At 56.0% G+C, this 23,864-nt stretch overlaps 4 non-coding genes across 4 annotated transcripts; all 4 read right to left on the bottom strand.

Moving 5' to 3' along the window:
- Window positions 1-4,783: 4,783 nt before the first annotated feature.
- Window positions 4,784-4,974, bottom strand: LOC134738783 (U2 spliceosomal RNA). Its single transcript, XR_010124803.1, has one exon. It is a non-coding gene; the product is annotated as a U2 spliceosomal RNA (small nuclear RNA).
- A 5,942-nt stretch (window positions 4,975-10,916) lies between these two features.
- Window positions 10,917-11,107, bottom strand: LOC129018558 (U2 spliceosomal RNA). The gene has a single exon (XR_008495369.2). It is a non-coding gene; the product is annotated as a U2 spliceosomal RNA (small nuclear RNA).
- Window positions 11,108-17,046: 5,939 nt separating this feature from the next.
- On the bottom strand, window positions 17,047-17,237 carry LOC129018563 (U2 spliceosomal RNA). The gene has a single exon (XR_008495374.2). It is a non-coding gene; the product is annotated as a U2 spliceosomal RNA (small nuclear RNA).
- Window positions 17,238-23,180: 5,943 nt separating this feature from the next.
- On the bottom strand, window positions 23,181-23,371 carry LOC129018557 (U2 spliceosomal RNA). The gene has a single exon (XR_008495368.2). It is a non-coding gene; the product is annotated as a U2 spliceosomal RNA (small nuclear RNA).
- Window positions 23,372-23,864: the final 493 nt, after the last annotated feature.

Genomic DNA, 23,864 nt, shown 5'->3' with positions numbered 1-23,864 from the left:
GAGGCTACTGGCCCGGCGCGGCGCGGGGGAAAAGGGGGAAGGTCGGGCTCGGGGTGGCAGGACCCCAGAGGGCAGGGGTGACTGCCGGGGTGCTCTTGGGGCAAGATGGGCGTCAAGGCCCCCAGCAAGGTTGGGATAAAGTTTCTCTCCGAGGCACAGACTGCCGCCTGCGGGCTCAGCATTTACCTCTCCCTTCCTCCTTCCTTAACGCAACTTCAGCGGAGGGCTGAGGGCTTTACGCGCATTACCTCCGAAACTTATTTCACTCCACGGCCCTAAGAGGTGGGCCTTATTATTAGCCACGGCCAGGGTTAGGGTGAGGCCACCCCTCCAGGGCAGAATATCAGGCGGCCCCCCCCTCCCCCCGCCCTAAACCATTCAGCAATCAACATAAATTATAGTTCAACGCAATATATCTTATCTTGTGGGCGGCAAGCCACCCAGGTGCCGAGGCAAGAGCCTGAAGGCACAAGCTGTTCCACTATAATAAAGAAAATAATTAGAATAAGAAAAGTTTTACGAGAGATGGGATACAGATATGATTATATCTGACTACTATTAATCATTAGTTTGTAGCGTTACTCTTTGTTCTATTACCAGAGTAATCTCTGTTCTATTATGATTACCTAGGGAAAACCAGGCCACACAGAGTTAGGAGCTGAAGGGCCACAGTGAGAGGTGACCAGAAGACAAGAGTGTGAGCCCTCATTCACGCCGGGAGAAGGGCCGCTTGAGGGCTCCTTGGCCTAGCGGTAATGCCAGTGCCCGGGAAGGCCCTGGTTACTTAGCAGACCTTGGTCTAGCGGTGGCGCCAGTGCCTGGGAAGGCACCCGGGTTACTTAGCGGACCGGGAAAGGGAATGTCCCTCTCTCCAGGGGAGATAGAGAACACTCTGCTCCACCAGCTCTTGTGGGAGGCCTGACGTTAGCCAGGCCTGCCCGCCGTCAGCCGGAGGCTTCAACGTCTCCCTGCGATGCTGTGCTTCAGTGGTCACCCTCCTGGTTCACTTTCATGTTCCGCCTGTACACCTGGCTCCTCCTTTTCAGTTCTGAGAAGATAGCAGTGGCAGAATTAGTAAAAGCGCCAAAGTCTTTGGTCTTTCTGATAAGTGCATAGAAGAAACGCTGACGTTTGCTGTCCTCCCTCTCCACCTCGGCTACCACAAAGGGAAACGCCCCCTGTCCAGTGGACACGTGACTCGCGTGACCTATCCATCATTTGAGATGACTGGCACTCCTTACCCTGCCCCCTTGCCTTGAATACAATAAATAGCAGCGCCTCCAGGCGTTCGGGGCCACTACCTGTCTCCCCGCTTTGGTGGCAGTGGTTCCCCCGGGCCCAGCTGTCTTTCTTCCTATCTCTTTGTCTTCTGGCTTTAGCTCTACCGTCTCTCGCCTCCGCACGCACACGAAGAGAAAACCCACGGACCCCGTAGAGCTGGACCCTACATTATCTCAGCTACGAGATAATCAAGATATTCATGTGGACTACTGAGTCTTTCGGTGCCCCCTGGCTATTTAATTTTTTTCCTGCGGGCGAGTGTTTCCCTCATTTCACGCCATCCCAATCTCCGCCGCCCTGTCTTGTCATCCCCATTCTACAGCCCAGCACGGGGTAGTATGGCAGCCGCTAGCCACAGGTATCTAGGGAGCCCTGGAAATGCGGTCAGTTCTAACGGCGCTGTGCTCTAAGTGTGAAATACACATGAGATTTTGACGGCGGTGTGAGTACAATTCTCACAATTTTTTTTTTTTTTTTTTTTTTTTTCCCAGACAGAGGTTCCCCTCTTGTTACCCAGCCTGGAGTCCAATGGCGCGATCTAGGCTCTCTGCAACCTCCGCCTCCCGGGTTCAGGCGATTCTCCTGCCTCAGCCTCCCGAGCAGCTGGGACTACAGGCATGTGCCACCACGCCCGGCTAAGTTTGTATTTTTAGTACAGACGGGGTTTCTCCATGTTGGTCAGGCTGGTCTCCAGCTCCCGACCTCTGGTGATCTGCCCAGCTGCCGCCTCCGAAAGTGTTGCGATTACAGGCTTGAGCCACCGCTCACCACCCAGGCTTTTTTCTTTTCTTTCTTTTTTTTTTTTTTTTTTCTTAGAGACAAACTCTTGCTCTGTCACCCCAGGCTGGAGTGCAGCGGCGCGATCTCGGCTCACTGCAGCCTCTACCTCCCGGGTTCCAGCGATTCTCCTGCCTCAGCCTCCTGGGTAGCTGGGATGACAGGCGTAGGCCACCACGCCCAGCTAATTTTTGTATTTTTAGGGGGGTTTCCCCATGTCGGCCAGGCTGGTCTCGAGCTCCTGACCTCAGGCGATCCGCCGGCCTCGGCCTCCCAAAGCGCTGGGATTCCAGGCGTAAGCCACCGCGCCGGGCTCTTTCATTCTGTCTTTAGTTTCTGAGATAGAGTCTCGCTCGGACGCTCAGGTTGGACTGCAATGGCGTGATCTCGGCTCGCTGAGACTTCCGCCTCCCGGGTTCAAGGGATTCTCCTGTCTCAGCCTCCCGAGTAGCTGGGATTATTGACGCGCAGCACCACGCCCGGCTAATTTTTGTGGTTTTTGTATCTTCTGTCTTCTGCTCTTTAGTACCGCATAGAGCCGCAGAAGACTAGTGAGTCGAACAAACAGCCCCTCTTGCAGCAGTTGTGGATCACGGGGCTGCCCCCGGTACTCGTCCTGTGTCTCTCCTCCAAATCCCCGCTCCTCCTCAGCTATCACCTCTGCCGATGCTGGTGGTTTCCCTGGGTACCGGGAACCAAACTCTCATTCCTGAGGGGCCTGAGCCCCCCGTGGCCAGGCCCTTCTCAAGTCAGGGTTCCTGCGCATTCACAGTTACAGGTGGCCCTGGGAGTAACACCTGGCACCCAAACAGATCACCAGAGTCCACACATAGTCCACCTGCCCTCCCTGCGTAAGATCAGCTCTTCCTCCTCCCGACGACAGATCAGGGTCAATGATCCCTGCCAGGATGGCGACTGCCCCAGCCTGCTGGTCCGACCTGTCCAGCCACAGCTGTTGCTTGAAGGCTTGAAGTTCACTGGGACCCTCTCCCGCTTTCTACAAACTGGTTCCTTTATTTTTATGTTTATTTATTTGGGACGGGGTCTGGCTCTGTCACCCAGGCTGGAGTGCAGTGGTGCAATCACTGCTCACTGCAGCATCCACCTCCCAACCTCCACCCATCCTCCTGCCTCAGCCTCTGGAATAGCTGGGGTACACATACGCCCCAGCCCGAACAGGTTTTCACTAGGTTGCCTGGGCTCTTTCTTTCTTTGTCTTTGTTTGTATGTTTGTTTGTTTGTTTCGAGACGGGGCTCCGGCTCTGCCGCCGGGGCTGCAGTGCAATGGCGTGATCTCACCTCACTGCGGCCTTCTGGGCTCAAGCGAACCTCCCACTGTGCCCGGCCTGAAGACAGCCTTTAGAGAAAGAAGCAGGGGGAGTTCTTCGGAGGACAGACAAGATTTCTGGAGTTTGGAGAGGGTGAGAGACTGGGTCAGCGAAAGGAACATTCCGATCTTTATGCTGGGATGCAACGTATACATACAGGGATGAGACCCAAAAGAGCCGGCAGAGATTTGTCATCGTGGTTGCAAGGCAACTGCCGGTGGCTGATCCCGTAAAGGATACACACACCTAGAACGGAGCCTAACGGTGCATCAGGCATGAAGGGTGGAGCCACGATGCTTGGACTTCTTGGAGTTCTGCTCCTGTGCGTTCCGTGATAAATGGCTTATACTACCTGCACCTCAGTTTTTCCTGGGCAAAAAAGGAAGCCTGTTGCCGGTGCGTTGGCACCTGCCTTAAAGCGCCAGCTACTCAGCGGGCTGAAGAGGAAGAAGTTCCTGCTAGGAAGACCCATGGACACGTATGATTACTGCAGCACTATTTACAATAGCAAAGACTTGGAACCAACTCGAATGCCCATCAGTGACAGGCTGGATAAAGAAAATGTGGCACGTATACACCATGGAATTACTACGCAGCCATAAAAAAGGATGAGTTCATGTCCTCTGCAGGAAGGTGGATGAAGCTGGAAGGCCTCAATCTCAGCAAACTGACACAGGAAGCGAAAACCAAACACCGCATGTTCTCACTCCTAAGTGGGAGCTGAACAGTGAGAACACATGGACACAGGGAGGGGAACATCACACGCCGGGCCCTGACGGGGCGTGGGGGGCAAGGGGAGAGAGAGCATTAGGACAATTAGCCAACGCATGCGGGGCTTCCAACCTAGGTGCAGCAAAGCACCGTGGCACACGTGTACCTATGTTCCAAACCTGCACGTCCTGCACATGTACCCCAGAACTTGGGAGGGGGTGGGGGAAACCAAAAGAGAGAGCGGGGGAGAGGCGGGGGGGGAGAGAGAGAGAGACAGAGAGAGAGAGAGAGAGAGAGAGAGAGAGAGAGAGAGACAGAGAGAGAGGGGAGAGAGACAGAGGAGAGAGAGACAGAGGGGAGAGAGAGAGAGAGAGGAGAAAGAAGTTCAATTCCGGGTGGATCCCATTCCTTTAAAAGGTCGCCACCCACTCGACTGCCAAGCTGAGATCTAAGGACCTCCAAAGGAGTAGGTCGTGGCCTTCCCAAAGCGCAGTAGTCACAGTGGAAACGGAAGTATGCCGCAAAGCCTACCGTCTACCGCCCGCAGATCAGAAACCTCATGGTACTTCAAGAGGAGCAGCTAAGTCAAGCCGGCGTGTCACGGGTACTGGGCGTGCAAGCCGCCCCGCAGGTACTCTGTCTCTTTCTTCCTCTACTTTTAGGAAACACACGTATGTATCCCCGGAGGGAAGTGCACCGTTCCTGGAGGTACTGCAATACCAGGTCGATGCGTGGAGTGGACGGAGCAAGCTCCTATTCCATCTCCCTGCTCCAAAAATCCATTTAATATATTGTCCTCGGATAGAGGACGTATCAGATATTAAACTGATAAGAACAGATACTACACTTGATCTTAGCCAAAAGGCCGAGAAGCGATGCGGTCGCCCTCGCGCCCGCCGTCACCGTCCCACTCTCATCCACATTCAAGTCGCGGTGAGAGCCCCAGCCTCGCTCCTTGCCCCATTCCCTCTGTCTCGTCCACAGCGCTATTGACGCCCTTACACACTCGGGCTGATTTCTTATTCTCCGCCTTTGAAAAGGGAAATCTTACACCCGTGCTTGTTCCGGCGTTCCCGGGCTTTCATTTCGAATTTGCATGCCCCGCCCTTCCACAGAGGGCGTGGCCTCCGCGGTTGACTCCGCCCCCCGGGGCCGCCTCTGCGTGGGGGAGCCGGGGCTCCGCTGGGGGCGACTTCCTTGTTTGTATCCAGCCAGCGAAAAGACAGAACCGGAAGAGACTGGGGGGCGAGGGCGAGAGGGGTCTGTGGAAGAGACCTGTCGGCGGAGAGCGGTCCACGCTTTCCTGGAGAAAGACGAGGCCCCAGGGCAGGAGCGCGGGCTGCGCTGGGCCTTTACTTCGTCGCCCGCGGGCGGGGAGACCGGCCCCGTACCCGAGGGGACGAGGGGCCCATGCCGAGTCAGGGAAGCCGAAGGCCTGGAGGGGCTTCCGGGAGCAGGGGCTGGAGTTCCTCCGCCAGGCAGGAGGCTGGCACCAGACACCCGGCAGAGGGAGGCGGCGAGGGCCCGGCAAGGATTCTCCCCAGCCCCTGTGCCTGCGTCTCCTGTGGCTTCTGTGCACGGACCGTGTCCTGTGCCGTGTAGGGACAGCTGCCTCTCTGCTCGGGACGTGGATTCCTTTCTCCTTTCACCTCCTCCTCGCCTGGCTACTTCTGACGCAGGTCGTCAGGACTCCGCTTGGGTGTCACCCGTCCAGGAAGCCTCCCTTACTCAAGGGCCCTCGGCACCCGCCCCATATGTAAGACTAGCAGCCCTCCTGCGTATTTCATCGCACCCCACCCCACCCCGCCGTTGTTTATATCAGCTATTCCACTCACCACCCTTCTGGGCAACCCTTTATCTCCCGCTCTGAAATCCCATCACGGAGGGCTGGGACCCCCTCCTCAGTGCTTATCCCTGTTTCCCCGCGCGAGTCTGGCGCCTGGCGTGTGGAAGGCGCTCAGTAAACGTTTGTGGAGCGAAGAAACGACGCAAACGTGATGAGCACGACAGACCGCAACAGAGAAGACGCAGTTAGGAGGCTACTGGCCCGGCGCGGCGCGGGGGAAAAGGGGGAAGGTCGGGCTCGGGGTGGCAGGACCCCAGAGGGCAGGGGTGACTGCCGGGGTGCTCTTGGGGCAAGATGGGCGTCAAGGCCCCCAGCAAGGTTGGGATAAAGTTTCTCTCCGAGGCACAGACTGCCGCCTGCGGGCTCAGCATTTACCTCTCCCTTCCTCCTTCCTTAACGCAACTTCAGCGGAGGGCTGAGGGCTTTACGCGCATTACCTCCGAAACTTATTTCACTCCACGGCCCTAAGAGGTGGGCCTTATTATTAGCCACGGCCAGGGTTAGGGTGAGGCCACCCCTCCAGGGCAGAATATCAGGCGGCCCCCCCCTCCCCCCGCCCTAAACCATTCAGCAATCAACATAAATTATAGTTCAACGCAATATATCTTATCTTGTGGGCGGCAAGCCACCCAGGTGCCGAGGCAAGAGCCTGAAGGCACAAGCTGTTCCACTATAATAAAGAAAATAATTAGAATAAGAAAAGTTTTACGAGAGATGGGATACAGATATGATTATATCTGACTACTATTAATCATTAGTTTGTAGCGTTACTCTTTGTTCTATTACCAGAGTAATCTCTGTTCTATTATGATTACCTAGGGAAAACCAGGCCACACAGAGTTAGGAGCTGAAGGGCCACAGTGAGAGGTGACCAGAAGACAAGAGTGTGAGCCCTCATTCACGCCGGGAGAAGGGCCGCTTGAGGGCTCCTTGGCCTAGCGGTAATGCCAGTGCCCGGGAAGGCCCTGGTTACTTAGCAGACCTTGGTCTAGCGGTGGCGCCAGTGCCTGGGAAGGCACCCGGGTTACTTAGCGGACCGGGAAAGGGAATGTCCCTCTCTCCAGGGGAGATAGAGAACACTCTGCTCCACCAGCTCTTGTGGGAGGCCTGACGTTAGCCAGGCCTGCCCGCCGTCAGCCGGAGGCTTCAACGTCTCCCTGCGATGCTGTGCTTCAGTGGTCACCCTCCTGGTTCACTTTCATGTTCCGCCTGTACACCTGGCTCCTCCTTTTCAGTTCTGAGAAGATAGCAGTGGCAGAATTAGTAAAAGCGCCAAAGTCTTTGGTCTTTCTGATAAGTGCATAGAAGAAACGCTGACGTTTGCTGTCCTCCCTCTCCACCTCGGCTACCACAAAGGGAAACGCCCCCTGTCCAGTGGACACGTGACTCGCGTGACCTATCCATCATTTGAGATGACTGGCACTCCTTACCCTGCCCCCTTGCCTTGAATACAATAAATAGCAGCGCCTCCAGGCGTTCGGGGCCACTACCTGTCTCCCCGCTTTGGTGGCAGTGGTTCCCCCGGGCCCAGCTGTCTTTCTTCCTATCTCTTTGTCTTCTGGCTTTAGCTCTACCGTCTCTCGCCTCCGCACGCACACGAAGAGAAAACCCACGGACCCCGTAGAGCTGGACCCTACATTATCTCAGCTACGAGATAATCAAGATATTCATGTGGACTACTGAGTCTTTCGGTGCCCCCTGGCTATTTAATTTTTTTCCTGCGGGCGAGTGTTTCCCTCATTTCACGCCATCCCAATCTCCGCCGCCCTGTCTTGTCATCCCCATTCTACAGCCCAGCACGGGGTAGTATGGCAGCCGCTAGCCACAGGTATCTAGGGAGCCCTGGAAATGCGGTCAGTTCTAACGGCGCTGTGCTCTAAGTGTGAAATACACATGAGATTTTGACGGCGGTGTGAGTACAATTCTCACAATTTTTTTTTTTTTTTTTTTTTTTTTTCCCAGACAGAGGTTCCCCTCTTGTTACCCAGCCTGGAGTCCAATGGCGCGATCTAGGCTCTCTGCAACCTCCGCCTCCCGGGTTCAGGCGATTCTCCTGCCTCAGCCTCCCGAGCAGCTGGGACTACAGGCATGTGCCACCACGCCCGGCTAAGTTTGTATTTTTAGTACAGACGGGGTTTCTCCATGTTGGTCAGGCTGGTCTCCAGCTCCCGACCTCTGGTGATCTGCCCAGCTGCCGCCTCCGAAAGTGTTGCGATTACAGGCTTGAGCCACCGCTCACCACCCAGGCTTTTTTCTTTTCTTTCTTTTTTTTTTTTTTTTTTCTTAGAGACAAACTCTTGCTCTGTCACCCCAGGCTGGAGTGCAGCGGCGCGATCTCGGCTCACTGCAGCCTCTACCTCCCGGGTTCCAGCGATTCTCCTGCCTCAGCCTCCTGGGTAGCTGGGATGACAGGCGTAGGCCACCACGCCCAGCTAATTTTTGTATTTTTAGGGGGGTTTCCCCATGTCGGCCAGGCTGGTCTCGAGCTCCTGACCTCAGGCGATCCGCCGGCCTCGGCCTCCCAAAGCGCTGGGATTCCAGGCGTAAGCCACCGCGCCGGGCTCTTTCATTCTGTCTTTAGTTTCTGAGATAGAGTCTCGCTCGGACGCTCAGGTTGGACTGCAATGGCGTGATCTCGGCTCGCTGAGACTTCCGCCTCCCGGGTTCAAGGGATTCTCCTGTCTCAGCCTCCCGAGTAGCTGGGATTATTGACGCGCAGCACCACGCCCGGCTAATTTTTGTGGTTTTTGTATCTTCTGTCTTCTGCTCTTTAGTACCGCATAGAGCCGCAGAAGACTAGTGAGTCGAACAAACAGCCCCTCTTGCAGCAGTTGTGGATCACGGGGCTGCCCCCGGTACTCGTCCTGTGTCTCTCCTCCAAATCCCCGCTCCTCCTCAGCTATCACCTCTGCCGATGCTGGTGGTTTCCCTGGGTACCGGGAACCAAACTCTCATTCCTGAGGGGCCTGAGCCCCCCGTGGCCAGGCCCTTCTCAAGTCAGGGTTCCTGCGCATTCACAGTTACAGGTGGCCCTGGGAGTAACACCTGGCACCCAAACAGATCACCAGAGTCCACACATAGTCCACCTGCCCTCCCTGCGTAAGATCAGCTCTTCCTCCTCCCGACGACAGATCAGGGTCAATGATCCCTGCCAGGATGGCGACTGCCCCAGCCTGCTGGTCCGACCTGTCCAGCCACAGCTGTTGCTTGAAGGCTTGAAGTTCACTGGGACCCTCTCCCGCTTTCTACAAACTGGTTCCTTTATTTTTATGTTTATTTATTTGGGACGGGGTCTGGCTCTGTCACCCAGGCTGGAGTGCAGTGGTGCAATCACTGCTCACTGCAGCATCCACCTCCCAACCTCCACCCATCCTCCTGCCTCAGCCTCTGGAATAGCTGGGGTACACATACGCCCCAGCCCGAACAGGTTTTCACTAGGTTGCCTGGGCTCTTTCTTTCTTTGTCTTTGTTTGTATGTTTGTTTGTTTGTTTCGAGACGGGGCTCCGGCTCTGCCGCCGGGGCTGCAGTGCAATGGCGTGATCTCACCTCACTGCGGCCTTCTGGGCTCAAGCGAACCTCCCACTGTGCCCGGCCTGAAGACAGCCTTTAGAGAAAGAAGCAGGGGGAGTTCTTCGGAGGACAGACAAGATTTCTGGAGTTTGGAGAGGGTGAGAGACTGGGTCAGCGAAAGGAACATTCCGATCTTTATGCTGGGATGCAACGTATACATACAGGGATGAGACCCAAAAGAGCCGGCAGAGATTTGTCATCGTGGTTGCAAGGCAACTGCCGGTGGCTGATCCCGTAAAGGATACACACACCTAGAACGGAGCCTAACGGTGCATCAGGCATGAAGGGTGGAGCCACGATGCTTGGACTTCTTGGAGTTCTGCTCCTGTGCGTTCCGTGATAAATGGCTTATACTACCTGCACCTCAGTTTTTCCTGGGCAAAAAAGGAAGCCTGTTGCCGGTGCGTTGGCACCTGCCTTAAAGCGCCAGCTACTCAGCGGGCTGAAGAGGAAGAAGTTCCTGCTAGGAAGACCCATGGACACGTATGATTACTGCAGCACTATTTACAATAGCAAAGACTTGGAACCAACTCGAATGCCCATCAGTGACAGGCTGGATAAAGAAAATGTGGCACGTATACACCATGGAATTACTACGCAGCCATAAAAAAGGATGAGTTCATGTCCTCTGCAGGAAGGTGGATGAAGCTGGAAGGCCTCAATCTCAGCAAACTGACACAGGAAGCGAAAACCAAACACCGCATGTTCTCACTCCTAAGTGGGAGCTGAACAGTGAGAACACATGGACACAGGGAGGGGAACATCACACGCCGGGCCCTGACGGGGCGTGGGGGGCAAGGGGAGAGAGAGCATTAGGACAATTAGCCAACGCATGCGGGGCTTCCAACCTAGGTGCAGCAAAGCACCGTGGCACACGTGTACCTATGTTCCAAACCTGCACGTCCTGCACATGTACCCCAGAACTTGGGAGGGGGTGGGGGAAACCAAAAGAGAGAGCGGGGGAGAGGCGGGGGGGGAGAGAGAGAGAGACAGAGAGAGAGAGAGAGAGAGAGAGAGAGAGAGAGAGAGACAGAGAGAGAGGGGAGAGAGACAGAGGAGAGAGAGACAGAGGGGAGAGAGAGAGAGAGAGGAGAAAGAAGTTCAATTCCGGGTGGATCCCATTCCTTTAAAAGGTCGCCACCCACTCGACTGCCAAGCTGAGATCTAAGGACCTCCAAAGGAGTAGGTCGTGGCCTTCCCAAAGCGCAGTAGTCACAGTGGAAACGGAAGTATGCCGCAAAGCCTACCGTCTACCGCCCGCAGATCAGAAACCTCATGGTACTTCAAGAGGAGCAGCTAAGTCAAGCCGGCGTGTCACGGGTACTGGGCGTGCAAGCCGCCCCGCAGGTACTCTGTCTCTTTCTTCCTCTACTTTTAGGAAACACACGTATGTATCCCCGGAGGGAAGTGCACCGTTCCTGGAGGTACTGCAATACCAGGTCGATGCGTGGAGTGGACGGAGCAAGCTCCTATTCCATCTCCCTGCTCCAAAAATCCATTTAATATATTGTCCTCGGATAGAGGACGTATCAGATATTAAACTGATAAGAACAGATACTACACTTGATCTTAGCCAAAAGGCCGAGAAGCGATGCGGTCGCCCTCGCGCCCGCCGTCACCGTCCCACTCTCATCCACATTCAAGTCGCGGTGAGAGCCCCAGCCTCGCTCCTTGCCCCATTCCCTCTGTCTCGTCCACAGCGCTATTGACGCCCTTACACACTCGGGCTGATTTCTTATTCTCCGCCTTTGAAAAGGGAAATCTTACACCCGTGCTTGTTCCGGCGTTCCCGGGCTTTCATTTCGAATTTGCATGCCCCGCCCTTCCACAGAGGGCGTGGCCTCCGCGGTTGACTCCGCCCCCCGGGGCCGCCTCTGCGTGGGGGAGCCGGGGCTCCGCTGGGGGCGACTTCCTTGTTTGTATCCAGCCAGCGAAAAGACAGAACCGGAAGAGACTGGGGGGCGAGGGCGAGAGGGGTCTGTGGAAGAGACCTGTCGGCGGAGAGCGGTCCACGCTTTCCTGGAGAAAGACGAGGCCCCAGGGCAGGAGCGCGGGCTGCGCTGGGCCTTTACTTCGTCGCCCGCGGGCGGGGAGACCGGCCCCGTACCCGAGGGGACGAGGGGCCCATGCCGAGTCAGGGAAGCCGAAGGCCTGGAGGGGCTTCCGGGAGCAGGGGCTGGAGTTCCTCCGCCAGGCAGGAGGCTGGCACCAGACACCCGGCAGAGGGAGGCGGCGAGGGCCCGGCAAGGATTCTCCCCAGCCCCTGTGCCTGCGTCTCCTGTGGCTTCTGTGCACGGACCGTGTCCTGTGCCGTGTAGGGACAGCTGCCTCTCTGCTCGGGACGTGGATTCCTTTCTCCTTTCACCTCCTCCTCGCCTGGCTACTTCTGACGCAGGTCGTCAGGACTCCGCTTGGGTGTCACCCGTCCAGGAAGCCTCCCTTACTCAAGGGCCCTCGGCACCCGCCCCATATGTAAGACTAGCAGCCCTCCTGCGTATTTCATCGCACCCCACCCCACCCCGCCGTTGTTTATATCAGCTATTCCACTCACCACCCTTCTGGGCAACCCTTTATCTCCCGCTCTGAAATCCCATCACGGAGGGCTGGGACCCCCTCCTCAGTGCTTATCCCTGTTTCCCCGCGCGAGTCTGGCGCCTGGCGTGTGGAAGGCGCTCAGTAAACGTTTGTGGAGCGAAGAAACGACGCAAACGTGATGAGCACGACAGACCGCAACAGAGAAGACGCAGTTAGGAGGCTACTGGCCCGGCGCGGCGCGGGGGAAAAGGGGGAAGGTCGGGCTCGGGGTGGCAGGACCCCAGAGGGCAGGGGTGACTGCCGGGGTGCTCTTGGGGCAAGATGGGCGTCAAGGCCCCCAGCAAGGTTGGGATAAAGTTTCTCTCCGAGGCACAGACTGCCGCCTGCGGGCTCAGCATTTACCTCTCCCTTCCTCCTTCCTTAACGCAACTTCAGCGGAGGGCTGAGGGCTTTACGCGCATTACCTCCGAAACTTATTTCACTCCACGGCCCTAAGAGGTGGGCCTTATTATTAGCCACGGCCAGGGTTAGGGTGAGGCCACCCCTCCAGGGCAGAATATCAGGCGGCCCCCCCCTCCCCCCGCCCTAAACCATTCAGCAATCAACATAAATTATAGTTCAACGCAATATATCTTATCTTGTGGGCGGCAAGCCACCCAGGTGCCGAGGCAAGAGCCTGAAGGCACAAGCTGTTCCACTATAATAAAGAAAATAATTAGAATAAGAAAAGTTTTACGAGAGATGGGATACAGATATGATTATATCTGACTACTATTAATCATTAGTTTGTAGCGTTACTCTTTGTTCTATTACCAGAGTAATCTCTGTTCTATTATGATTACCTAGGGAAAACCAGGCCACACAGAGTTAGGAGCTGAAGGGCCACAGTGAGAGGTGACCAGAAGACAAGAGTGTGAGCCCTCATTCACGCCGGGAGAAGGGCCGCTTGAGGGCTCCTTGGCCTAGCGGTAATGCCAGTGCCCGGGAAGGCCCTGGTTACTTAGCAGACCTTGGTCTAGCGGTGGCGCCAGTGCCTGGGAAGGCACCCGGGTTACTTAGCGGACCGGGAAAGGGAATGTCCCTCTCTCCAGGGGAGATAGAGAACACTCTGCTCCACCAGCTCTTGTGGGAGGCCTGACGTTAGCCAGGCCTGCCCGCCGTCAGCCGGAGGCTTCAACGTCTCCCTGCGATGCTGTGCTTCAGTGGTCACCCTCCTGGTTCACTTTCATGTTCCGCCTGTACACCTGGCTCCTCCTTTTCAGTTCTGAGAAGATAGCAGTGGCAGAATTAGTAAAAGCGCCAAAGTCTTTGGTCTTTCTGATAAGTGCATAGAAGAAACGCTGACGTTTGCTGTCCTCCCTCTCCACCTCGGCTACCACAAAGGGAAACGCCCCCTGTCCAGTGGACACGTGACTCGCGTGACCTATCCATCATTTGAGATGACTGGCACTCCTTACCCTGCCCCCTTGCCTTGAATACAATAAATAGCAGCGCCTCCAGGCGTTCGGGGCCACTACCTGTCTCCCCGCTTTGGTGGCAGTGGTTCCCCCGGGCCCAGCTGTCTTTCTTCCTATCTCTTTGTCTTCTGGCTTTAGCTCTACCGTCTCTCGCCTCCGCACGCACACGAAGAGAAAACCCACGGACCCCGTAGAGCTGGACCCTACATTATCTCAGCTACGAGATAATCAAGATATTCATGTGGACTACTGAGTCTTTCGGTGCCCCCTGGCTATTTAATTTTTTTCCTGCGGGCGAGTGTTTCCCTCATTTCACGCCATCCCAATCTCCGCCGCCCTGTCTTGTCATCCCCATTCTACAGCCCAGCACGGGGTAGTATGGCAGCCGCTAGCCACAGGTATCTAGGGAGCCCTGGAAATGCGGTCAGTTCTAACGGCGCTGTGCTCTAAGTGTGAAATACACATGAGATTTTGACGGCGGTGTGAGTACAATTCTCACAATTTTTTTTTTTTTTTTTTTTTTTTTCCCAGACAGAGGTTCCCCTCTTGTTACCCAGCCTGGAGTCCAATGGCGCGATCTAGGCTCTCTGCAACCTCCGCCTCCCGGGTTCAGGCGATTCTCCTGCCTCAGCCTCCCGAGCAGCTGGGACTACAGGCATGTGCCACCACGCCCGGCTAAGTTTGTATTTTTAGTACAGACGGGGTTTCTCCATGTTGGTCAGGCTGGTCTCCAGCTCCCGACCTCTGGTGATCTGCCCAGCTGCCGCCTCCGAAAGTGTTGCGATTACAGGCTTGAGCCACCGCTCACCACCCAGGCTTTTTTCTTTTCTTTCTTTTTTTTTTTTTTTTTTCTTAGAGACAAACTCTTGCTCTGTCACCCCAGGCTGGAGTGCAGCGGCGCGATCTCGGCTCACTGCAGCCTCTACCTCCCGGGTTCCAGCGATTCTCCTGCCTCAGCCTCCTGGGTAGCTGGGATGACAGGCGTAGGCCACCACGCCCAGCTAATTTTTGTATTTTTAGGGGGGTTTCCCCATGTCGGCCAGGCTGGTCTCGAGCTCCTGACCTCAGGCGATCCGCCGGCCTCGGCCTCCCAAAGCGCTGGGATTCCAGGCGTAAGCCACCGCGCCGGGCTCTTTCATTCTGTCTTTAGTTTCTGAGATAGAGTCTCGCTCGGACGCTCAGGTTGGACTGCAATGGCGTGATCTCGGCTCGCTGAGACTTCCGCCTCCCGGGTTCAAGGGATTCTCCTGTCTCAGCCTCCCGAGTAGCTGGGATTATTGACGCGCAGCACCACGCCCGGCTAATTTTTGTGGTTTTTGTATCTTCTGTCTTCTGCTCTTTAGTACCGCATAGAGCCGCAGAAGACTAGTGAGTCGAACAAACAGCCCCTCTTGCAGCAGTTGTGGATCACGGGGCTGCCCCCGGTACTCGTCCTGTGTCTCTCCTCCAAATCCCCGCTCCTCCTCAGCTATCACCTCTGCCGATGCTGGTGGTTTCCCTGGGTACCGGGAACCAAACTCTCATTCCTGAGGGGCCTGAGCCCCCCGTGGCCAGGCCCTTCTCAAGTCAGGGTTCCTGCGCATTCACAGTTACAGGTGGCCCTGGGAGTAACACCTGGCACCCAAACAGATCACCAGAGTCCACACATAGTCCACCTGCCCTCCCTGCGTAAGATCAGCTCTTCCTCCTCCCGACGACAGATCAGGGTCAATGATCCCTGCCAGGATGGCGACTGCCCCAGCCTGCTGGTCCGACCTGTCCAGCCACAGCTGTTGCTTGAAGGCTTGAAGTTCACTGGGACCCTCTCCCGCTTTCTACAAACTGGTTCCTTTATTTTTATGTTTATTTATTTGGGACGGGGTCTGGCTCTGTCACCCAGGCTGGAGTGCAGTGGTGCAATCACTGCTCACTGCAGCATCCACCTCCCAACCTCCACCCATCCTCCTGCCTCAGCCTCTGGAATAGCTGGGGTACACATACGCCCCAGCCCGAACAGGTTTTCACTAGGTTGCCTGGGCTCTTTCTTTCTTTGTCTTTGTTTGTATGTTTGTTTGTTTGTTTCGAGACGGGGCTCCGGCTCTGCCGCCGGGGCTGCAGTGCAATGGCGTGATCTCACCTCACTGCGGCCTTCTGGGCTCAAGCGAACCTCCCACTGTGCCCGGCCTGAAGACAGCCTTTAGAGAAAGAAGCAGGGGGAGTTCTTCGGAGGACAGACAAGATTTCTGGAGTTTGGAGAGGGTGAGAGACTGGGTCAGCGAAAGGAACATTCCGATCTTTATGCTGGGATGCAACGTATACATACAGGGATGAGACCCAAAAGAGCCGGCAGAGATTTGTCATCGTGGTTGCAAGGCAACTGCCGGTGGCTGATCCCGTAAAGGATACACACACCTAGAACGGAGCCTAACGGTGCATCAGGCATGAAGGGTGGAGCCACGATGCTTGGACTTCTTGGAGTTCTGCTCCTGTGCGTTCCGTGATAAATGGCTTATACTACCTGCACCTCAGTTTTTCCTGGGCAAAAAAGGAAGCCTGTTGCCGGTGCGTTGGCACCTGCCTTAAAGCGCCAGCTACTCAGCGGGCTGAAGAGGAAGAAGTTCCTGCTAGGAAGACCCATGGACACGTATGATTACTGCAGCACTATTTACAATAGCAAAGACTTGGAACCAACTCGAATGCCCATCAGTGACAGGCTGGATAAAGAAAATGTGGCACGTATACACCATGGAATTACTACGCAGCCATAAAAAAGGATGAGTTCATGTCCTCTGCAGGAAGGTGGATGAAGCTGGAAGGCCTCAATCTCAGCAAACTGACACAGGAAGCGAAAACCAAACACCGCATGTTCTCACTCCTAAGTGGGAGCTGAACAGTGAGAACACATGGACACAGGGAGGGGAACATCACACGCCGGGCCCTGACGGGGCGTGGGGGGCAAGGGGAGAGAGAGCATTAGGACAATTAGCCAACGCATGCGGGGCTTCCAACCTAGGTGCAGCAAAGCACCGTGGCACACGTGTACCTATGTTCCAAACCTGCACGTCCTGCACATGTACCCCAGAACTTGGGAGGGGGTGGGGGAAACCAAAAGAGAGAGCGGGGGAGAGGCGGGGGGGGAGAGAGAGAGAGACAGAGAGAGAGAGAGAGAGAGAGAGAGAGAGAGAGAGACAGAGAGAGAGGGGAGAGAGACAGAGGAGAGAGAGACAGAGGGGAGAGAGAGAGAGAGAGGAGAAAGAAGTTCAATTCCGGGTGGATCCCATTCCTTTAAAAGGTCGCCACCCACTCGACTGCCAAGCTGAGATCTAAGGACCTCCAAAGGAGTAGGTCGTGGCCTTCCCAAAGCGCAGTAGTCACAGTGGAAACGGAAGTATGCCGCAAAGCCTACCGTCTACCGCCCGCAGATCAGAAACCTCATGGTACTTCAAGAGGAGCAGCTAAGTCAAGCCGGCGTGTCACGGGTACTGGGCGTGCAAGCCGCCCCGCAGGTACTCTGTCTCTTTCTTCCTCTACTTTTAGGAAACACACGTATGTATCCCCGGAGGGAAGTGCACCGTTCCTGGAGGTACTGCAATACCAGGTCGATGCGTGGAGTGGACGGAGCAAGCTCCTATTCCATCTCCCTGCTCCAAAAATCCATTTAATATATTGTCCTCGGATAGAGGACGTATCAGATATTAAACTGATAAGAACAGATACTACACTTGATCTTAGCCAAAAGGCCGAGAAGCGATGCGGTCGCCCTCGCGCCCGCCGTCACCGTCCCACTCTCATCCACATTCAAGTCGCGGTGAGAGCCCCAGCCTCGCTCCTTGCCCCATTCCCTCTGTCTCGTCCACAGCGCTATTGACGCCCTTACACACTCGGGCTGATTTCTTATTCTCCGCCTTTGAAAAGGGAAATCTTACACCCGTGCTTGTTCCGGCGTTCCCGGGCTTTCATTTCGAATTTGCATGCCCCGCCCTTCCACAGAGGGCGTGGCCTCCGCGGTTGACTCCGCCCCCCGGGGCCGCCTCTGCGTGGGGGAGCCGGGGCTCCGCTGGGGGCGACTTCCTTGTTTGTATCCAGCCAGCGAAAAGACAGAACCGGAAGAGACTGGGGGGCGAGGGCGAGAGGGGTCTGTGGAAGAGACCTGTCGGCGGAGAGCGGTCCACGCTTTCCTGGAGAAAGACGAGGCCCCAGGGCAGGAGCGCGGGCTGCGCTGGGCCTTTACTTCGTCGCCCGCGGGCGGGGAGACCGGCCCCGTACCCGAGGGGACGAGGGGCCCATGCCGAGTCAGGGAAGCCGAAGGCCTGGAGGGGCTTCCGGGAGCAGGGGCTGGAGTTCCTCCGCCAGGCAGGAGGCTGGCACCAGACACCCGGCAGAGGGAGGCGGCGAGGGCCCGGCAAGGATTCTCCCCAGCCCCTGTGCCTGCGTCTCCTGTGGCTTCTGTGCACGGACCGTGTCCTGTGCCGTGTAGGGACAGCTGCCTCTCTGCTCGGGACGTGGATTCCTTTCTCCTTTCACCTCCTCCTCGCCTGGCTACTTCTGACGCAGGTCGTCAGGACTCCGCTTGGGTGTCACCCGTCCAGGAAGCCTCCCTTACTCAAGGGCCCTCGGCACCCGCCCCATATGTAAGACTAGCAGCCCTCCTGCGTATTTCATCGCACCCCACCCCACCCCGCCGTTGTTTATATCAGCTATTCCACTCACCACCCTTCTGGGCAACCCTTTATCTCCCGCTCTGAAATCCCATCACGGAGGGCTGGGACCCCCTCCTCAGTGCTTATCCCTGTTTCCCCGCGCGAGTCTGGCGCCTGGCGTGTGGAAGGCGCTCAGTAAACGTTTGTGGAGCGAAGAAACGACGCAAACGTGATGAGCACGACAGACCGCAACAGAGAAGACGCAGTTAGGAGGCTACTGGCCCGGCGCGGCGCGGGGGAAAAGGGGGAAGGTCGGGCTCGGGGTGGCAGGACCCCAGAGGGCAGGGGTGACTGCCGGGGTGCTCTTGGGGCAAGATGGGCGTCAAGGCCCCCAGCAAGGTTGGGATAAAGTTTCTCTCCGAGGCACAGACTGCCGCCTGCGGGCTCAGCATTTACCTCTCCCTTCCTCCTTCCTTAACGCAACTTCAGCGGAGGGCTGAGGGCTTTACGCGCATTACCTCCGAAACTTATTTCACTCCACGGCCCTAAGAGGTGGGCCTTATTATTAGCCACGGCCAGGGTTAGGGTGAGGCCACCCCTCCAGGGCAGAATATCAGGCGGCCCCCCCCTCCCCCCGCCCTAAACCATTCAGCAATCAACATAAATTATAGTTCAACGCAATATATCTTATCTTGTGGGCGGCAAGCCACCCAGGTGCCGAGGCAAGAGCCTGAAGGCACAAGCTGTTCCACTATAATAAAGAAAATAATTAGAATAAGAAAAGTTTTACGAGAGATGGGATACAGATATGATTATATCTGACTACTATTAATCATTAGTTTGTAGCGTTACTCTTTGTTCTATTACCAGAGTAATCTCTGTTCTATTATGATTACCTAGGGAAAACCAGGCCACACAGAGTTAGGAGCTGAAGGGCCACAGTGAGAGGTGACCAGAAGACAAGAGTGTGAGCCCTCATTCACGCCGGGAGAAGGGCCGCTTGAGGGCTCCTTGGCCTAGCGGTAATGCCAGTGCCCGGGAAGGCCCTGGTTACTTAGCAGACCTTGGTCTAGCGGTGGCGCCAGTGCCTGGGAAGGCACCCGGGTTACTTAGCGGACCGGGAAAGGGAATGTCCCTCTCTCCAGGGGAGATAGAGAACACTCTGCTCCACCAGCTCTTGTGGGAGGCCTGACGTTAGCCAGGCCTGCCCGCCGTCAGCCGGAGGCTTCAACGTCTCCCTGCGATGCTGTGCTTCAGTGGTCACCCTCCTGGTTCACTTTCATGTTCCGCCTGTACACCTGGCTCCTCCTTTTCAGTTCTGAGAAGATAGCAGTGGCAGAATTAGTAAAAGCGCCAAAGTCTTTGGTCTTTCTGATAAGTGCATAGAAGAAACGCTGACGTTTGCTGTCCTCCCTCTCCACCTCGGCTACCACAAAGGGAAACGCCCCCTGTCCAGTGGACACGTGACTCGCGTGACCTATCCATCATTTGAGATGACTGGCACTCCTTACCCTGCCCCCTTGCCTTGAATACAATAAATAGCAGCGCCTCCAGGCGTTCGGGGCCACTACCTGTCTCCCCGCTTTGGTGGCAGTGGTTCCCCCGGGCCCAGCTGTCTTTCTTCCTATCTCTTTGTCTTCTGGCTTTAGCTCTACCGTCTCTCGCCTCCGCACGCACACGAAGAGAAAACCCACGGACCCCGTAGAGCTGGACCCTACATTATCTCAGCTACGAGATAATCAAGATATTCATGTGGACTACTGAGTCTTTCGGTGCCCCCTGGCTATTTAATTTTTTTCCTGCGGGCGAGTGTTTCCCTCATTTCACGCCATCCCAATCTCCGCCGCCCTGTCTTGTCATCCCCATTCTACAGCCCAGCACGGGGTAGTATGGCAGCCGCTAGCCACAGGTATCTAGGGAGCCCTGGAAATGCGGTCAGTTCTAACGGCGCTGTGCTCTAAGTGTGAAATACACATGAGATTTTGACGGCGGTGTGAGTACAATTCTCACAATTTTTTTTTTTTTTTTTTTTTTTTTCCCAGACAGAGGTTCCCCTCTTGTTACCCAGCCTGGAGTCCAATGGCGCGATCTAGGCTCTCTGCAACCTCCGCCTCCCGGGTTCAGGCGATTCTCCTGCCTCAGCCTCCCGAGCAGCTGGGACTACAGGCATGTGCCACCACGCCCGGCTAAGTTTGTATTTTTAGTACAGACGGGGTTTCTCCATGTTGGTCAGGCTGGTCTCCAGCTCCCGACCTCTGGTGATCTGCCCAGCTGCCGCCTCCGAAAGTGTTGCGATTACAGGCTTGAGCCACCGCTCACCACCCAGGCTTTTTTCTTTTCTTTCTTTTTTTTTTTTTTTTTTCTTAGAGACAAACTCTTGCTCTGTCACCCCAGGCTGGAGTGCAGCGGCGCGATCTCGGCTCACTGCAGCCTCTACCTCCCGGGTTCCAGCGATTCTCCTGCCTCAGCCTCCTGGGTAGCTGGGATGACAGGCGTAGGCCACCACGCCCAGCTAATTTTTGTATTTTTAGGGGGGTTTCCCCATGTCGGCCAGGCTGGTCTCGAGCTCCTGACCTCAGGCGATCCGCCGGCCTCGGCCTCCCAAAGCGCTGGGATTCCAGGCGTAAGCCACCGCGCCGGGCTCTTTCATTCTGTCTTTAGTTTCTGAGATAGAGTCTCGCTCGGACGCTCAGGTTGGACTGCAATGGCGTGATCTCGGCTCGCTGAGACTTCCGCCTCCCGGGTTCAAGGGATTCTCCTGTCTCAGCCTCCCGAGTAGCTGGGATTATTGACGCGCAGCACCACGCCCGGCTAATTTTTGTGGTTTTTGTATCTTCTGTCTTCTGCTCTTTAGTACCGCATAGAGCCGCAGAAGACTAGTGAGTCGAACAAACAGCCCCTCTTGCAGCAGTTGTGGATCACGGGGCTGCCCCCGGTACTCGTCCTGTGTCTCTCCTCCAAATCCCCGCTCCTCCTCAGCTATCACCTCTGCCGATGCTGGTGGTTTCCCTGGGTACCGGGAACCAAACTCTCATTCCTGAGGGGCCTGAGCCCCCCGTGGCCAGGCCCTTCTCAAGTCAGGGTTCCTGCGCATTCACAGTTACAGGTGGCCCTGGGAGTAACACCTGGCACCCAAACAGATCACCAGAGTCCACACATAGTCCACCTGCCCTCCCTGCGTAAGATCAGCTCTTCCTCCTCCCGACGACAGATCAGGGTCAATGATCCCTGCCAGGATGGCGACTGCCCCAGCCTGCTGGTCCGACCTGTCCAGCCACAGCTGTTGCTTGAAGGCTTGAAGTTCACTGGGACCCTCTCCCGCTTTCTACAAACTGGTTCCTTTATTTTTATGTTTATTTATTTGGGACGGGGTCTGGCTCTGTCACCCAGGCTGGAGTGCAGTGGTGCAATCACTGCTCACTGCAGCATCCACCTCCCAACCTCCACCCATCCTCCTGCCTCAGCCTCTGGAATAGCTGGGGTACACATACGCCCCAGCCCGAACAGGTTTTCACTAGGTTGCCTGGGCTCTTTCTTTCTTTGTCTTTGTTTGTATGTTTGTTTGTTTGTTTCGAGACGGGGCTCCGGCTCTGCCGCCGGGGCTGCAGTGCAATGGCGTGATCTCACCTCACTGCGGCCTTCTGGGCTCAAGCGAACCTCCCACTGTGCCCGGCCTGAAGACAGCCTTTAGAGAAAGAAGCAGGGGGAGTTCTTCGGAGGACAGACAAGATTTCTGGAGTTTGGAGAGGGTGAGAGACTGGGTCAGCGAAAGGAACATTCCGATCTTTATGCTGGGATGCAACGTATACATACAGGGATGAGACCCAAAAGAGCCGGCAGAGATTTGTCATCGTGGTTGCAAGGCAACTGCCGGTGGCTGATCCCGTAAAGGATACACACACCTAGAACGGAGCCTAACGGTGCATCAGGCATGAAGGGTGGAGCCACGATGCTTGGACTTCTTGGAGTTCTGCTCCTGTGCGTTCCGTGATAAATGGCTTATACTACCTGCACCTCAGTTTTTCCTGGGCAAAAAAGGAAGCCTGTTGCCGGTGCGTTGGCACCTGCCTTAAAGCGCCAGCTACTCAGCGGGCTGAAGAGGAAGAAGTTCCTGCTAGGAAGACCCATGGACACGTATGATTACTGCAGCACTATTTACAATAGCAAAGACTTGGAACCAACTCGAATGCCCATCAGTGACAGGCTGGATAAAGAAAATGTGGCACGTATACACCATGGAATTACTACGCAGCCATAAAAAAGGATGAGTTCATGTCCTCTGCAGGAAGGTGGATGAAGCTGGAAGGCCTCAATCTCAGCAAACTGACACAGGAAGCGAAAACCAAACACCGCATGTTCTCACTCCTAAGTGGGAGCTGAACAGTGAGAACACATGGACACAGGGAGGGGAACATCACACGCCGGGCCCTGACGGGGCGTGGGGGGCAAGGGGAGAGAGAGCATTAGGACAATTAGCCAACGCATGCGGGGCTTCCAACCTAGGTGCAGCAAAGCACCGTGGCACACGTGTACCTATGTTCCAAACCTGCACGTCCTGCACATGTACCCCAGAACTTGGGAGGGGGTGGGGGAAACCAAAAGAGAGAGCGGGGGAGAGGCGGGGGGGGAGAGAGAGAGAGACAGAGAGAGAGAGAGAGAGAGAGAGAGAGAGAGAGAGAGAGACAGAGAGAGAGGGGAGAGAGACAGAGGAGAGAGAGACAGAGGGGAGAGAGAGAGAGAGAGGAGAAAGAAGTTCAATTCCGGGTGGATCCCATTCCTTTAAAAGGTCGCCACCCACTCGACTGCCAAGCTGAGATCTAAGGACCTCCAAAGGAGTAGGTCGTGGCCTTCCCAAAGCGCAGTAGTCACAGTGGAAACGGAAGTATGCCGCAAAGCCTACCGTCTACCGCCCGCAGATCAGAAACCTCATGGTACTTCAAGAGGAGCAGCTAAGTCAAGCCGGCGTGTCACGGGTACTGGGCGTGCAAGCCGCCCCGCAGGTACTCTGTCTCTTTCTTCCTCTACTTTTAGGAAACACACGTATGTATCCCCGGAGGGAAGTGCACCGTTCCTGGAGGTACTGCAATACCAGGTCGATGCGTGGAGTGGACGGAGCAAGCTCCTATTCCATCTCCCTGCTCCAAAAATCCATTTAATATATTGTCCTCGGATAGAGGACGTATCAGATATTAAACTGATAAGAACAGATACTACACTTGATCTTAGCCAAAAGGCCGAGAAGCGATGCGGTCGCCCTCGCGCCCGCCGTCACCGTCCCACTCTCATCCACATTCAAGTCGCGGTGAGAGCCCCAGCCTCGCTCCTTGCCCCATTCCCTCTGTCTCGTCCACAGCGCTATTGACGCCCTTACACACTCGGGCTGATTTCTTATTCTCCGCCTTTGAAAAGGGAAATCTTACACCCGTGCTTGTTCCGGCGTTCCCGGGCTTTCATTTCGAATTTGCATGCCCCGCCCTTCCACAGAGGGCGTGGCCTCCGCGGTTGACTCCGCCCCCCGGGGCCGCCTCTGCGTGGGGGAGCCGGGGCTCCGCTGGGGGCGACTTCCTTGTTTGTATCCAGCCAGCGAAAAGACAGAACCGGAAGAGACTGGGGGGCGAGGGCGAGAGGGGTCTGTGGAAGAGACCTGTCGGCGGAGAGCGGTCCACGCTTTCCTGGAGAAAGACGAGGCCCCAGGGCAGGAGCGCGGGCTGCGCTGGGCCTTTACTTCGTCGCCCGCGG

This window comes from Pongo pygmaeus, chromosome 19 (genome assembly GCF_028885625.2).
Source record: "Pongo pygmaeus isolate AG05252 chromosome 19, NHGRI_mPonPyg2-v2.0_pri, whole genome shotgun sequence".
Taxonomy (NCBI): Eukaryota; Metazoa; Chordata; class Mammalia; order Primates; family Hominidae; genus Pongo; species Pongo pygmaeus.
The sequence above is the reverse complement of the archived record's forward strand: the minus strand, read 5'-3'. Positions and strand labels throughout refer to the sequence as shown.